This window comes from Schistocerca americana, chromosome 2 (assembly GCF_021461395.2).
Source record: "Schistocerca americana isolate TAMUIC-IGC-003095 chromosome 2, iqSchAmer2.1, whole genome shotgun sequence".
NCBI lineage: Eukaryota > Metazoa > Arthropoda > Insecta > Orthoptera > Acrididae > Schistocerca > Schistocerca americana.
Genome location: NC_060120.1, coordinates 306522088 through 306538184, shown reverse-complemented (window position 1 = coordinate 306538184; position 16097 = coordinate 306522088). Strand labels below are relative to the sequence as shown.

General features: G+C 44.8%; 1 protein-coding gene across 1 annotated transcript in view; it reads left to right on the top strand.

Annotated features, from left to right (window-relative positions):
* Nucleotides 1-1666: 1666 nt before the first annotated feature.
* LOC124593717 (sialin) overlaps nucleotides 1667-16097 on the top strand; it is a 415361-nt gene continuing 400930 nt past the window's right edge. The window contains exon 1 of the mRNA XM_047132029.1: nucleotides 1667-1770. The gene's annotated coding sequence lies outside the window, so the exon portion shown is untranslated. The remainder of the gene's footprint in view (nucleotides 1771-16097) is intronic.

Below are 16097 nucleotides of genomic sequence, written 5' to 3'. Positions count from 1 at the left end.
TGTGTTTACGTGATATTGCAATAAAAGCAATTAAAAGGAAGTGTAACTTAATTTCGGAGTGCTGATTATTTTCTACATCACCATTGTCCACCAAAAGTGTAATCTCCAAAAGTGGTTTGTGAAGCGCATCTACAAAACTTTTGAATATAGCAGGATAAAACCTAGGCCTCTTTGCATCCGAGCTTGGAATCATAACCACCTAGATTTCCATCGATTGAGCCATGATTTTACGACGAGACCAGCGTGGGAAACACAAAAAGTTGAGTGCCTAGTCTTTTGATTATTACATGAAATGACTATTAACTGTACTCTTATGACACCTGCCACATAATATGACTGTTGTTGCCCGAAAATGCAGTATTTAGCAGCGTGAGCAACACCACAATCGTTATTAAAATTTTGACCTTTGTTGTGGTAGGGTTGTTAGAAGGTCCAGTGTGTCTAGCATGCAGACAGGTTGGTTGCAGGCCTTCTATCGGCCTTCTTCTAACCAAAACACGGGTTATTACGGGCGACGAGGTCCGCCCCCGGTAGCTGAGTGGTCAGCGCGACAGAATGTCAATCCTAAGGGCCCGGGTTCGATTCCCGGCTGGGTCGGAGATTTTCTCCACTCAGGGACTGGGTGTTGTGTTGTTCTAATCATAATCATTTCATCCCCATCGACGCGCAAGTCGGCGAAGTTGCGTCAAATCGAAAGACTTACACCAGGCGAATGGTCTACCAGTGGGAGGCCCTAGTCTCACACACACTGGCGACGAGGCAGAAGCCGGTGTCACCAAAAAACGCAACAGACCTCCACGCTGCCCTCCAGTGAGCTATCGTTTGACACCATTGAAGACGCAAATGATTTTGTTTGGTGCCAGTTGAATGCATGCAGCACGGCCGTCTGGCTCGAAGCTTTCCTTGGAGTAACAGATTTATAACAGTTCAAATAAATGGTTCAAATGGCTCTAAGCACTATGGGACTTAACTTCTGAGGTCATCAGTCCCCTAGAACTTAGAACTACTTAAACCTAACTAACCTAAGGACATCACACACACCCATGCCCGAGGCAGGATTCGAACCTGCGACCGTAGCGATCGCGCGGTTCTAGACTGGAGCGCCTAGAACCGCTCGGCCATCCCGGCCTCTGGTCTTGTTGTGGGTCGTGCTTCCGTTGGCTGGCACATTATTTTCGCGCACAACGGAACTCGCTCATGCTGACGATTTCGTATCACGTGAGGCCACAGCATGCGGCTATCGCTGCGTTTAAATGGGTTAACTTGTTCTAATATATCACTGCTGACATAGATTTTCGGTGAGAGTCTTTTCCTCGGACTGTCACGTCCTTAGAAACAAACAGCTTTCTGCACGTCAAATCTTTTGGCAGCAAGTGGCGATGAAAATATCCGCGCGGTACTGATCTGTGAAATGCCTGCCAGTGAGGCAGTCCTTTTAAAACTTGTCACAGATTAAATGCCGCCCCGGCAGGACTTGTGCAACGCTGTGAAAGTTCAGGGCTGGGCAGCCCGCGCCCTAAATTAAGACCCGGGGCTACGGCCATTAATCCGCCACGCGTGTTTGTTTTGGGCGCGAACGCCGAGGTGCGTGCGCCGGCCGCGTGGCGGCGCCACCGGCGTGGCGGGAGGGGTAGACGCGGCGTGTTTGCCGCGGCCAGCTGGCACGCCACTCAGTACACTATAGCAGCGCGCCGCGACCGGAACAGCTGCGGAGCGCGCCACAGCTCCGGACACACAGCGACGGCAGCCCGCCCCCACAGCCCACCACAGGTAAGCGCGGGAGAGTCGCGAGCAGCACCCGCGGATGCCGTAACTTTGTCCCGTCTCGTTTAGTGAACGACGAAAATTTCTTCGCTACTGAAAAGCGAGTGTATAGCGGCTGTCCGCCTGTTTCGGAGGACCACGTGTAGAGTCTTCTGATGCTTCAGTTCTCGTTTCAGACATGACGCGGCTGCAGGCTGAGAAACCTCTGAACTCAATGGAATCATTTATACGGCTTTACGACGGTACAACAGTTTCTTCGGAGTATACGTTTTGGTCATTGTACGGCACGAGTTGAAATTATGTGTCAGACCGACCCGCGGACGTCTCTACACGGCTACACTAGCGCGCGCCACGGACTAATTGAAAGCTGCAATCTGTTCTCCATTCAGTTATTTCCTCAGTAATATCTACATCTGTATACAAACTCCGCAAGCCACATATTCCAATCGCAAATAGGGGGGGGGGGGGGGGGGGGGGGGGGGAACGACTGGCCGGCCGGTGTGGCCGTGCGGTTCTAGGCGCTACAGTCTGGAACCGCGCGACCGCTACGGGCGCAGGTTCGAATCCTACCTCGGGCATGGATGTGTGTGATATCCTTAGGTTAGTTAGGTTTAAGTTGTTCTACGTTCTAGGGGACTGATGACCTCAGAAGTTGAGTCCCATAGTGCTCAGAGCCATTTGAACTATTTTTTGAAAACGACTGTCTAAAAGCCTCTGTACGAGGTCTCTCGCATTTTATCTTCATGGTCCCTACGAGACTTGAACTCGGAACCTTTGCCTTTCGCGGGCAAGTGCTCTACCATCTGAGCTACTCGGTCCAGCACACAGTTTTAATCTGCCAGGAAGTTTAATATCAGCGCCCTCTCCGCTGCAGAGTGAAAATCTCATTCTGGAAACATCCCCCAGGCTGTGGCTCAGCCATGTCTCCTCAATATCCTTTCTTCCATGAGTGCTAGTTCTGCAAGGTTCGCAGGAGAGCTTCTGTAATGTTTGGAAAGTAGGAGACGAAGTACTGGTGGAATTAAAGCTGTGAGGATGGGGCGTGAGTGCACGCTTGGGTAGCTCAGATGGTAGAGCACTTGCCCGCAAAAGGCAAAGGTCCCGAGTTCGAGTCTCGGTTCTGCACACAGTTTTAATCTTCCAGGAAGTTTCATATCAGCGCACACTCCGCTGCAGAGTGAAAATCTCATTCTGATTACATATGTTGTTTATTGATTCGTACTCTGCCGTTTTAAAATATATCTTACTTAACATACAATATCATAATCTGTACTGCTATGTACAAATTTGTTGTTTAACGTGGTTACCAAAAATCTCGGAAAGTGATTGACCGGCTTGCTTCAAGTTTTCACTCGATACTCCAATATACTCTCATGTGGGCATAAGGTATACAATGTTGTAAATAGCAATCTACAGGTTTTCTGTTAAAACCGACTGCGAGAAAGAAAATTCTGTACTGTGCTCTGCTGTGAATATCTGTGGTTTTGGTTTGTTTCTCGCAGACAGTTTTAACTACGATACTAGCGCATTTAAACCATTAGAGAAATTGTTACTCCCATACAGATTTTTCTCATATGTACACAGTGACTGAGAAGTCCATTAACATTTTAAAACACACCAATTCATAGAATAATGTAGGTAGAGACGTAGAAATTGACACGCATGCCTGAAATGACATGGAGTTTTATTGAAAACAAAAACGAGCGACAATGGCGTCGGTCAGCTACACGCCCGTGACGCCGCATGGAAATCTTGGCGGGAGAGAGGTACGCCGACATGTTGCAGAATAGCATCATTCCTAGCCTGCTGGAAGGTACGACTTTCATCCAGGATGGCTCTCTACCCCTCACTGGTGCACGTGTGAAAGATCTCTTGCGCCCATCGTTTGGTGAGGATCGCGTGCTGAACCGTCAATTCTGTTACGTTTGGCCTTCCAGGTCCCCAGACATCGATCCGTGTCCTTATTGATTGAGAGGTTATCTGAAATTGCAAGTCTACTGCGATCGTCCGACGTCATTAGAGATGCTGAAAGACATAATCTGACAGCAATTTCTCACCATATCTACTGATATGCTGTACAGTGCTGTTCGCACATTGTCCACCAACTAGAGCCATTGTTGATAAATGAAGGCCGATATGTTGAGCAGTCGTTCTAAGGAACACATTCTTTTCTAAAAATCACTTGTTATGCTAATTATTGCTTTTGTACCGTAACGCCATCTGTTGGTCATTAATGCACTTTTCTTTGGTTTCAGCAAAGCCCCATATCATTTCAAGTACGTCAGCTTTTACCTCTCTACCTATGTTATTCCATGAAGTGTTGAATTTTCAGATGTTAACGGAATTTCGGGTCAGCCCCTATTTTTAAACAAAAACTGTATCAGAACAAACTGCTCTTGTGTTTTCTTCCTTGTAGTCGGTTTTAATACGAAACAGGAAAGTTGTATTTATGGCTTATCGGTTTATGATTAGAATACTGCTACAGAATCTGAATAGTCCGAAACTACTCGTATGTAAGCCTATCAATTCACATAGCAAAAAAAAAAAAAAAAAAAAAAAAATCGTGCTGAACACTAGTTGAAGCTGCTATTCTCACAGATCCAGCAGCAGAAGAGGTGTCTCTTATGTCCCCGTATACCAATGATGCCAAACGACTTACCTATTCGTTTTCAACGATTTCAATTCCCAATCAAGATTTCGTTTGCAATAATAATAAACAAGGTTCGAGGTCAGATAGAGCGGTAAGACGATAGTGAGACGAGGGAGGGGGGGGGGGGAGGGACACACAGCACATAGGGTGCAGGTGAAAGGGGGTGGGTATATGAATGTAGGGAGGAGTGTATGGACAGAGAGAGGGGGAGCTAGCTATGCACAGGCAGAAGGGAGAAGAGGAGGGGATGAACGAAGAGAGAATGGAGGAGAAGATGGCAGAGTGAAAGAGGGGGGGGGGGTAGGAATTTAGTATGTATATCCAATTCACATACATATCTAGCAACTGACAAGCATCGTCGGGTTCGCTAGTGATCATGTATCTTCCACTTGGCAGTAACAACAATAATACGCAAAATTATAATTATAGTGAAAAGTTGTCATACTTTGAAGTCATAAATGTAGGACGTGTGCATGTAACGCTAAGAGTGGGAAGAAAAGCTACATACAGCATATACCAGCTATATATGTGCCTACCCCTGACGTTTCAGTTGTGGCAACGCATATTATATACATTATATGTATCATGCTGTACCACGAGGATGGAAAGTATTTTATTTTATATTTATTGTGAAGTATGGTTCAAATGGCTCTGAGCACTATGCGACTTAACTTCTGAGGTCACCAGTCCCCTAGAACTTAGAACCAATTAAACCTAACTAACCTAAGGACATCACAGACATCCGTACCCGAGGCAAGATTCGAACCTGCGACCGTAGCGGCCGCTCGGCTCCAGACAGTAGCGCCTAGAACCGCGCGGCCACTCCGGCCGGCTATTGGGAAGTATGCTTTGCAAGTGAAGGACATACTAGATTTAAATTCTGGGCTTGTAGATACGTTTATATGCTGTGGTTTCAGAAGATTTGCTGACTGGTAAAAATTTTGTGACAACGCAGAGAAGAGAGAATGGAGGAGAAGATGGCAGAGTGAAAGAGGGGGGGGGGGGGGTAGGAATTTAGTATGTATATCCAATCACATACATATTTAGCAACTGACAAGCATCGTCGGTTTCGCTAGATATCAGGTATCTTCCACTTGGCAGTAACAACAATAATATGCAAAATTATAATTATAGTGAAAAGTTGTTGACATACTTCGAAGTCATAAATGGAGGACGTGTGCGTGTAACGCTAAGAATGGGAAGAAAAGCTACATACAGCATATACCAGCTATATATGTGCCTACCCGTGACGTTTTAGTTGTGGCAACGCATATATATATATACTTAACGCATATATATATATATATATATATATATATATATATATATATATATATATATATATTACTTCCGATTGTAAAATTTTGACTTCCGGTTTTCCGGTTGTAAAATTTTGCCGGCCGCGGTGGTCTAGCGGGTCTAGGCGCGCAGTCCGGAACCGCGCGACTGCTACGGTCGCAGGTTCGAATCCTGCCTCGGGCATGGATGTGTGTAATGTCCTTAGGTTAGTTAGGTTTAAGTAGTTCTAAGTTCTAGGGGACTGATGACCACAGTAGTTAAGTCCCATAGTGCTCAGAGCCATTTGAACCATTTTTGTAAAATTTTGGCATTGTAGTTTTTGTTCGAGCTTCTGTGGTCATCTTCATCAGCTGAAACACCTCGCCCTCTCCTGGCCGCAGTTTTGTCTGGGATCAGTTTACAGGACGCCACACCGCAATCATAAAAATTCCCTAAGTAAAATAACTCTCCAATGAACAACATCACTAAAAATATGCAAATGTCGCATGACATTGTTGGCTGGATTCAAAGGTTCGGGGCTCAGTCCTGAACAGGGTGGGTTCAACTGCCCGTCGGAGGGTTCTTCCTCCGCACATATTGACTCCTGTTTCCGTGCGGATATGCGGTAGTTGTGCCGTATGTGTATTTGGATGTGTAGGTGAGTCTGATGGATGCGTGTGTAATGTAGTGTTATGTTTGTGTTGTATGACGACGATGAGGGAAGGGAGAGGGTGGCAGCACATAGCCTGTTACTCTAGAATAGTTGCAAGGGAGCCGTCGAGTTTAACCCACGTCCGGCAGACGGATCATGTTCGACAGTGTCATATGATCTAACTTGATGAGACACTGCAGAGAGATTTGGAATTTGAACCAGGACACTGACGCAAAGACTGTGATCAGTACATTACGTCACCACCTCTCCTACCCTTGCCAGCCAAATACCGGCGATTACAATTTCAGCCACCATCATGATTCGAACCGGCGTGCCTCGCCAGTATAGAGCGTCGTCGGCTGCGGATGTGGGTAAAAAGATTACTGATGAAATCCTCGTTCGTGCGACCAGCCTCTAAGTGTTGTTCACTAGTGTGCAACCTTTATCACGTGTGATTCACGAAAGGTATGGAGTAATTCAGAGAGCTGCGTGGTTCGCTGGCGACTTCTTTAGCCACCACTCAGAGCATCACGGCAATTCTCGAAAAACTCAGCGTGAGATGCTACTGGGAAGACGTGCCTCACAGAAGGACATACCTTGAAATTCAGAGGGTTCATTCGAAGACGAGCAAGGAAAAACGTTACTCCCTCTAAAAATATTTCGCATGCTTACCGTGAAATTAAAGTTTGTGTGGATGTTTGCAAGCTGCAGTTGTTTCCGCTAGCCGTCTGCAATGGAACAGGAAAGCGATAATCACGCCACTCCCGCCGCCAATCGCGACGCACGGCAGTTAGCAGGGAGCAGATGTTTTCCTACTGCGAAGTGATGACCAAATCAGAGTGACGGAAGTAGTAGCTGCAATGAAACGCCGCCAAGCGCGCTTGGTTGAGCCACGCCAGACACTGGCGCCAGTGTAGGTGTGGTGCCACTGGACCGCTGGAGGCTGCCGTGGCCAGCAGCCAGGAGGGAGTGGCTAGCCCACCGTCTGCGTGAGGGGAATCTGGAACGTGGGGTGCCGGCTGTGCGGTCTGGCTTCGCAGCCGGATGCGCTGTTTCAGACACACTAAACGAGGCAGTTATGCGGTTGTCGACCTTCGGAACATCTGTTACCGCCTCTCCTATTTCGTCCTCTCTCTGTCCATCTCTTCACCTCCCCCTCTGGTGCCGCCTCAACAGGTTAAGGACTGGACATGGTTGTTGTAACTACTTCAGGTACAAATGGGGCTGGATCAGTTCACCAATGTGTGAATGTAATGAAGAAGAGCAGACAATTGAACGTCTAGTCCAACGCTGTCCACTTCATTCATACCCTGCAATTCCCGACGACTCGTTCACTTCCACACCCAGCTTAATTGGTTGAAAAACACGGACTTTAAGGTTTAATCTTGTCTTATATCATATGTGTATTGTATAAAATCACTTGTCTTATATCGTATGTATATTGTATAAAATCACCATACGTTTAAATAAAAACCCTCCCCCTCCCACCTCTCCCTCTTTTTCCATATTCTCCTTCTCCCTTTCTCTGTCCACCTGTTCTATCCTCCATTCTCTGTCTTCTCCTGGCCCTCGCTCTGTACTTCTCCACCTCTCCCTCTGTCCAACTGCTCCACCCCCGTCTCTTTGTCCAACTCCTTCTCTCCCACTTCTCTACCCATTTCCTCCTCTTCCCTTTCTCTCCCCTTCTCCACGTTATCACCCCAAAGAATTTCTTTCTAGATAGTAAGTAACATGTGTACCAAGTTTGGTTGAAATCAGTCCAGTGGCTTAGGAGAAGATGTTGAACATACATACATACATACATACACACATACTCGTACATACATACACTAATAACTCACTTACATTCCATGAGATTTCAGTATTGCAGCAGGAAACGTCGACATTTTGCTGCGAACATTCAACCATCTTCTAGTGAACTGAAAATGGCCGGGTGGTTGTTAGCCAAAATATCGAGGCAAGACGTAGACATTATTCGACGTTATACGGCTGAAAGACCGAAGCCTCATGGAATACTAACTACGCATGGTAAAATAAAAAAAATCACGACAGACTTTTATCTTTGTTTGTATTGTAATAATTGTAATAAGCGATATGTACGTTCCCTTCCTAGCACGTAGAGAAGTAGGCAAAATGGAAAAAAAATCCCTAATACGTCAAATATATCATACTTACTTTAAAGAATCGGTCTCCCATGTGGAGAACGCGTCGCACAATATTATAATTTTGCAGGCATTTTCGTATGTGGATACTGTCTTCAAAATGTATTGCGAATAGCATTGCTATTAAAGAAGTGATACATTAAAACCTTGCAGCCGTTCTCTGGGGTAGCGTCTTTGATTCATAATCAAAACGTCTTCGGTCCCGGGTTCGAATCTCAGCATAGGCGGCCGAAGACGTCAGCATAAGAAGTCACCCTCATTCTGCCAACGGCCATGTCAGAGAGGGCGGAGAGAGGTTCAGGGCACTCACTTGTCCTAGGGGTGGGAAACTACCCCTAAAGGCGGAAGAATCAGCAATGATCAACGGCATGAGGATGCAGAAGGCAATAGAAACCACTAAATTAAAGACACTTGTTTCCACAGGACATGTGGCCTGTATTTGAAGAAGTGTCATGATGATCTCTCCATTGGCAAAAGATTCCGGAATAGTCCCCCATTCGGATCTCCGGGAGGCGACTGCCAAGGGGGAGGTTACCATAAGAAAAAGATTGAATAATCAACGAAAGGATAACGTTCTACGAGTCGGGGCGTGGAATGTTAAAAGCTTGAACGTGGTAGGGAAACTAGAAAATCTGAAAAGGGAAATGCAAAGGCTCAATCTAGATATAGTAGGGGTCAGTGAAGTGAAGTGAAGTGGAAGGAAGACAAGGATTTCTGGTCAGATAAGTGTAGGGTAATATCAACAGCAGCAGAACTGGTATTACGGGAGTAGGATTCGTTATGAGTAGGAAGGTAGGGCAGAGAAAATGTGTTACTGTGAACAGTTCAGTGACAGGGTGGTTCTTATCAGAATCGACAGCAAACCAAAACCGACAACGATAGCTCAGGTATACATGCCGACGTCGCAAGCTGAACATGAAGAGATAGAGAAAGTGTATGAGGCTATTGAAAGGGTAATACAGCATGTAAAGGGGGATGAAAATCTTAGTCATTGGGGCTGGAATGCAGTTGTAGGGGAAAGAGTCGAAGAAAAGGTTACAGGAGAATATGGGCTTGTGACAAGGTATGAGAGAGGAGAAAGACTAATTGAGTTCTGTAACAAGTTTCAGCTAGTAATAGCGAATACTCTGTTCAAGAATCACAAGAGGAGGAGGTATACTTGTAAAAGGCCGGAGGATACGGGAAGATTTCAGGTAGGTTGCATCATGGTCAGACAGAGATTCCGAAATCAGGTACTGGATTGTAAGGCGTACCAAGGAGCAGATATAGACTCAGATCACAATATAGTAGTGATGAACAGGCTGAAGTTTAAGACATTAGTCAGGAAGAATCAATAGACGAAGAAGTGGGATACGGAAGTACTAAGGAATGACGAGATACGGTTGAAGTTCTCTAAGGCTATAGATACAGCAATAAGGAATAGCTCAGTAGGAAGTACAGTTGAAGAGGAATGGGCTTCTCGAAAAAGGGCTATCACAGAAGTTGGGAAGGAAAACATAGGTACAAAGATGATAACTGAAAAGAAACTATGGATAACAAAATAAATACTTCAGTTGATGGATGAAATGAGGAAGTGCAGCCGGCCGCTGTGGCCGAGTGGTTCTACGCGCTACAGTCTGGAACCGCATGACCACTACGGTCGCAGGTTCGAATCCTGCCTCGGGCATGGATGTGTGTGATGTCCTTAGGTTAGTTAGGTTTAAGTAGTTCTAAGTTCTAGGGGACTGATGACCTCAGATGTTAAGTCCCATAGTGCTCAGAGCTGGTTCTCGTGCAAAAGCACGTTGTATAGCAGATTCATTGCCCCGTGTTTCCTCCACTCCGAGCTTGTGCTCCGTCTCTGATAATCATAATCTCTTTGTCGACGGAACGTTACACTCTAATCGTGCTTCCTTAAGTCGTTAGCACACGGATTGTGCCTTCCTTCGAACGTCAACGTGGAGCGTACCGATTGCAACGTGCTACTGGCCCCCATCAGAAAAGATGCGACATGTGCCTGTGGTACGTGTGCCTTAATGTTGTATACGCGATCGCAGCGCGCTCCAGCGACACTTGTCGGTTGTATCTGGCTCGCAAATCACACTGTTCACGAAACTGACGGACGTAAAATCCCTGCTTTAGCTGTCTTAAAACGTACATTTCCTCCGTTGTCCATATTCCCTCGTTGTTCTGTCTGTTGTACACACAATTAAAAACTTCGATATCCATGAACATGTTATAAGCCAAATGGGAAAGTACCATATCCAGTCAGTAAGGTCGTCGGCTTATTAAAAGTGCCATTACAACTAGTACGACACAAATTTACAGTAGTTGTCCGCGTGAGATAAAACTTATTTCATCATTCTCACCTGTTAGTAAAATCCTAAGGCCATGCTTACCTGAACTGTTCAGTAGAAGAATCTTTACAACACGAGAAATACGAAACGTAAAACAAGGAAGTGCAAATTATCTTTCGGCAAGTAGTGCAAGCTGTCTAGTAGATTATACCAATCGAACAAACGTACTCTTCAGAAAGAGCGCAATTATATTTATATAACATTTAATATTATAGAATTTACTTTTAATAAACTAATAAGAAAGTATTAAAAAGCGAGAAGGTTTATTTTAAAAATTGACTAAGTTGTTGGAAACAGTGATGTGGTCATTGACTTACCACTCCCCCCCTCCCTCCTCCCCCACTCCTGTCCCTCCCCATAGTCATTCTCGTGTGATACTACGAGTTTTTACAGATTGTTTTTATGTCTGATTTGTCAATATTATTTCTACGTCCATTGTAAGTCATGCATCACATTCATGAGCTCTCTTCTACAGATAACGCCATAGGAAAGAGTTAGCTGACGCCTTAACGGTTTACCCAGTGTAAATACTGCAAGATCTTATCGTTCGCGTCCAGTGCCACCTCGAGAGCGAGATAAAGAGACATGAATTAAACCGCTATTACCTACTGGGGGCCCGCCTCCTCCATCAAGGTCGTCGAGCTGTCGCGGAAATCGACTTCAGCAGAGCTGGTTTGTGTACGACGCCGTGGCGCCTCAATATGTGCGAAACTGTTCCAAAGTTGCAGCGTGCGTGGGAGTAGGTGGACGTACAGGGCGTACCGTCGGATTGTACTTCCACCACACAGCCTAGCATTACCGGCAAGACTTCTTATTTTCACTACCCCAAAATAGCACGTATGCAAAATATTATAAATTACTATCACAAATATAAAATGTACAACTTATCTTTAAAACCGACAGCGCAGCACACTGCTTGCCCTCCCCCCCCCCCCCCCCCCCCCCAAAAAAGTGTGAAATCTTATCGGACTTAACTGCTAAGGTCATCAGTCCCTAAGCTTACACGCTACTTAACCTAAATTATCCAAAGTACAAACACACACACCCATGCCCGAGGGAGGACTCGAACCTCCACCGGGACCAGCCGCACAGCCCATGACTGGAGCGCCCTAGACCGCTCGGCTAATGCCGCGCACTGCTTGCTCCGGTGAAGCACTTGTCCTACGGTGGGATAGGCTGGAACCGATGTGCGTTCCTTTTACGTACTCCACTAAAAATAAATCACCAAGTTGATATTTTTTCCATAATTCAGCAGCTACACTGTCATTTTCACGGTAACTTCTATTTATTTTTCTATTATAACGCACTGTGTTAAAGCACAGATGAGTAGCATGTGTATGTAACGTGTTAAGTTGATGAAAGTGTTTTGGTGAGACATCTGCCGATAAAGTACGCGTATAACTACATCGAAATCGCAGATTTTGTTCACAAGTGAAAAATAATATAGTATTTTACAGGTCTACGAAGCAGAACTTCTCGTCTCGCTTAGTTGAAATACCTAAATTGTTTAACTGCTTTAATACCTCCTACGCGCTACGAGAGTGAGTGACCATCTGTTTCCTGAGGGCTCTGTGATGATGATAAACCAAAATTAGCTTTCTCTTTTTTCCGTGTTTCGCAGGTAGCTGACCGACATAATTCTGTTCGTATTATTTTACTAGGTTGCGAAGTTAGTTCTTCACACGCTTTTCTTTTCCAATTATTCCGCATAACATGTGATTCAATAATCCTAGCACTTTTGCTTTCACGATCACGGTGTCTCTTTAACGCACTATTTCACACGTTTCCGCATTAGTCTGTATAGTTGCCACACAATTCTACTCCGTACACCTCCACGAAATGTCACCTGTCCTTATTTTACGCTGCTTTCCATATTTAAAATTGTCCTTAATAATACAATACACTCCACGATTCGTAATAGTTTTTATGAAGTCCATTCTTTAAACGCTTTAGCTGACAATAAATAGATAAATACGCTTCGATATCACTGTCGAGGCCTCGTTCCAACTACCTGCGTAAAGTAGTAACTTGCAAGTGCGTACATATAGAAGCCTAACACACCAGCGGATACAACATGCAGACTTCCACCTCGTGTAGCCCTATCTCAATAGCTATAGCCTGCGGCCATGGAGTCGACACACAATCTTCGATCTAACACCATCTACAAGCAGCAATAGTTATATATGCATAATGGGATGAAACTAATGCAGAGCTGCTAAACTTACTTAGTATGTTACATTAATTTTGCGATATTGAAAATTTATCCTTTAAGGTAATGAAAAATTATTTTTTGCGGTAATAAAAGTTAATTTTTTTCGAAATTTCTTTCACGTTTTTGCGCATTTGGTATCCAGCCCCGGCAGAAACGTCTTCTTGTACTGGTCATCAGGACAGGGATCGCAAAAGTAAGTTACTTGGTTACACCGTCGGATAGTTTCATAAAGACATGGCACCCCGTTAGCAGTCGCACAGCGCTCATCTATACCGAAAATGAAACTGTAAAACTGCGATGCCTGTCAGTTTGTCTGAACACACTAATCTCCAAAACAGCACGACGAATTTTCATGGAGTTTTGACTGCCGATTTTGGCGTAGCTTGGAGCAATGTATAGGTTTCATTTCATCAAAATCGGAGTAAGAAAAGAAGATATATTAATTTTAAGTTTGGTAAATGCGAAACTATTTTTGTCTACTTCCTTTACACACCTAAACCGCTGAACCGATCTGGTCTAATTTGGTATGGAAATAGCTTGAACGCCGAAGCAGAACATAGGCTACTTTAGAAAATGTGTGGTGCAAGATTTTTATGGACCTGTAGAATACTGCGCGAATTATGGAAATTATATTTATTCTTTGAAAAATCTATTTCAAACTATATCATACTCGCGAAATGCTTTTATTGGTTGCTACGTTCTATATAACGCTATTCAACGTACTGAATACAATGCTTACTCAATCGTCGACGCGTTTAATCCATGCGTCCGTACTATAACACGAGCGAAAGTAACGGTTACGTTTGTACGACTACAGCGCTAAATCAGTTCCGATGAAATTTTGTGTGGAGATAGCTTGATCTCTGAGGACGAACACAGGCTACTTTAGAAAGTAGAAAGGAAAGAAAAGTTGACAGTTAAGTGTCAGGTCGAGGATGGAACACATTTTTTCCACCAGTGAACATAAACCGGGTAAAATATTTATTAAATTTGTTGCACAACGCACACATTGTATAATGTATAGCTGCTTCAGTAGCACGGAGCACAGATGTGCGCCCCTACCCACGCCCCTCCGCGTGCACCGCCCAGTAGCAACAATGTATGCGTGACACGCCGTAGTCTGTTGGGGTAGTCGCACTGGGGGCGGGGGGTAGGGGGCATCTATGCATCGTGCTACACTTACCCGAATAAGCAGAGACTAGAGAGCAGCTGACGTTATTGCACTTAAAACAGCTTACTTACTTACCATCACTCATCGTAACAAGCATACTGATATCCGTGGATAGCCGCGCTGAGCAGCTAGTGTGGAATAAGAATGCTGAGCCAACGAGTAAGTTACAGAGATTAAAACGTTTCTACCAATCGGAATGTGGAATCAGTCGATTGCATGTCCGCAAGATTATCTTCGTCTCTAGCAACATCGTCATCGACAGAACGTTAAAATTCAATCTTTCTCCCTTCAGCGCACAACAGGCACTTACCACGATTTAAATGTGTCCGAGCATTTCCCCGAACTTCAAAATTAAGGGCGTAGAAACGCGCAAGAAGAAGAGCAGAAAGCAGTATAGCGACTTATTTCGGCAGCACTATGATCTAAAGATGGTTCAAATGGATCTGAGCACTATGGGACTTAACACCTGAGGTCATCAGTCCCCTAGACTTAGAACTACTTAAACCTACCTAACCTATCACACACATCCATGTCCGAGGCAGGATTCGAACCTGCGACCGCAGCAGCAGCGCGGTTCCGGACTGAAGCGCCTAGAACCGCTCTGCCACAGAGGCCGGCCCACTATGATCTACAGCCTGGTTTGTGGGTGGACATATTTTAGACGATACTGTGAAAGAAGCCGGTGTCTTACTAGTTAATCATCGGTTCTACGGAGTGCTTCTTGAGCTGACAAGGTCCCTTGTTATTTTCCCTGGCACGCCAGATCAAGTGCTGCAGGGAGCCCCATGTAACTATCAACCATCTTTGTGAAACAACTGCCTGCGTAAAGGAGATGCCTGTCAGCCTTCTAGAATTTATCGTGACCGTAATCGTTAGCTTGTGGTGAAAGAACCCGCTGCAATCAATGTAAAAGGTTTCCCCTTCCAATTATCAAATGCAGTTCACAGATCAGGCAAGACATAGTTTATTCGATAAGATATTAAATGAAAGTAATGATTTGACAGTGCAACAAAAATGAATTAGTGCAAAAAATACAGGATCGCCAACAGCGGAAGTCGCAGGACAGTTAATCTCCGAATGTTGGCGACTAAACAGATGACACTACACTAAAGTTTATAAATTGACAACTGAGTACGAAAAAAGAACAGAGGAACAAACACAATTTGAATGTTAAAGAAAAGGATACCTTCCTTTAGCAGTAATAAGTTCGAGGCTATCTCCAGCATGTGAGGTCCCTTCCCTCCTCCTTCAGTCGCCGGGAGGAGACGCGACTAGTAACGAGTTCGCCCCCGTCGGTGTGACGTGGAACAGCACCTGTAACTCTCGTAAGAACACAACTCCTCCCGTGTTTAGAAATATTCTGTTATCTGTCCGCAACTGTCTTCTCAGCTTGTGCGAACTGGTGAACTGCAATCGGTTAGTTCCCTGATGAAATAAAATCTTGATTCTTGATTTCATCATTACGGTCGTTTTTCACGTCATACATAATGAGGATGAAATTTTGCTGACTACTATTCCGTTGCTATGCCGTTGCTTCATCAAGTTATTAACAACGGTCCGACGTAAAACCAGAGATAACGTATGTTGGAGTAAATGTTTTTTTAATACGCTGTGATACTGGTTTAAACTTATCACTTTTCACTGTGCATTATTCATGTACGCACTTAGTCACTTAAAATGTTTAAAGAGTCAACCAACTTGCATTAATACACATAGTATTGTCTATGGCTCTGAGCACTATGGGACTTAACATCTATGGTCATCAGTCCCCTAGAACTTAGAACTACTTAAACCTAACTAACCTAAGGACATCACACAACACCCAGTCATCACGAGGCAGAGAAAATCCCTGACCCCGCCGGGAATCGAACC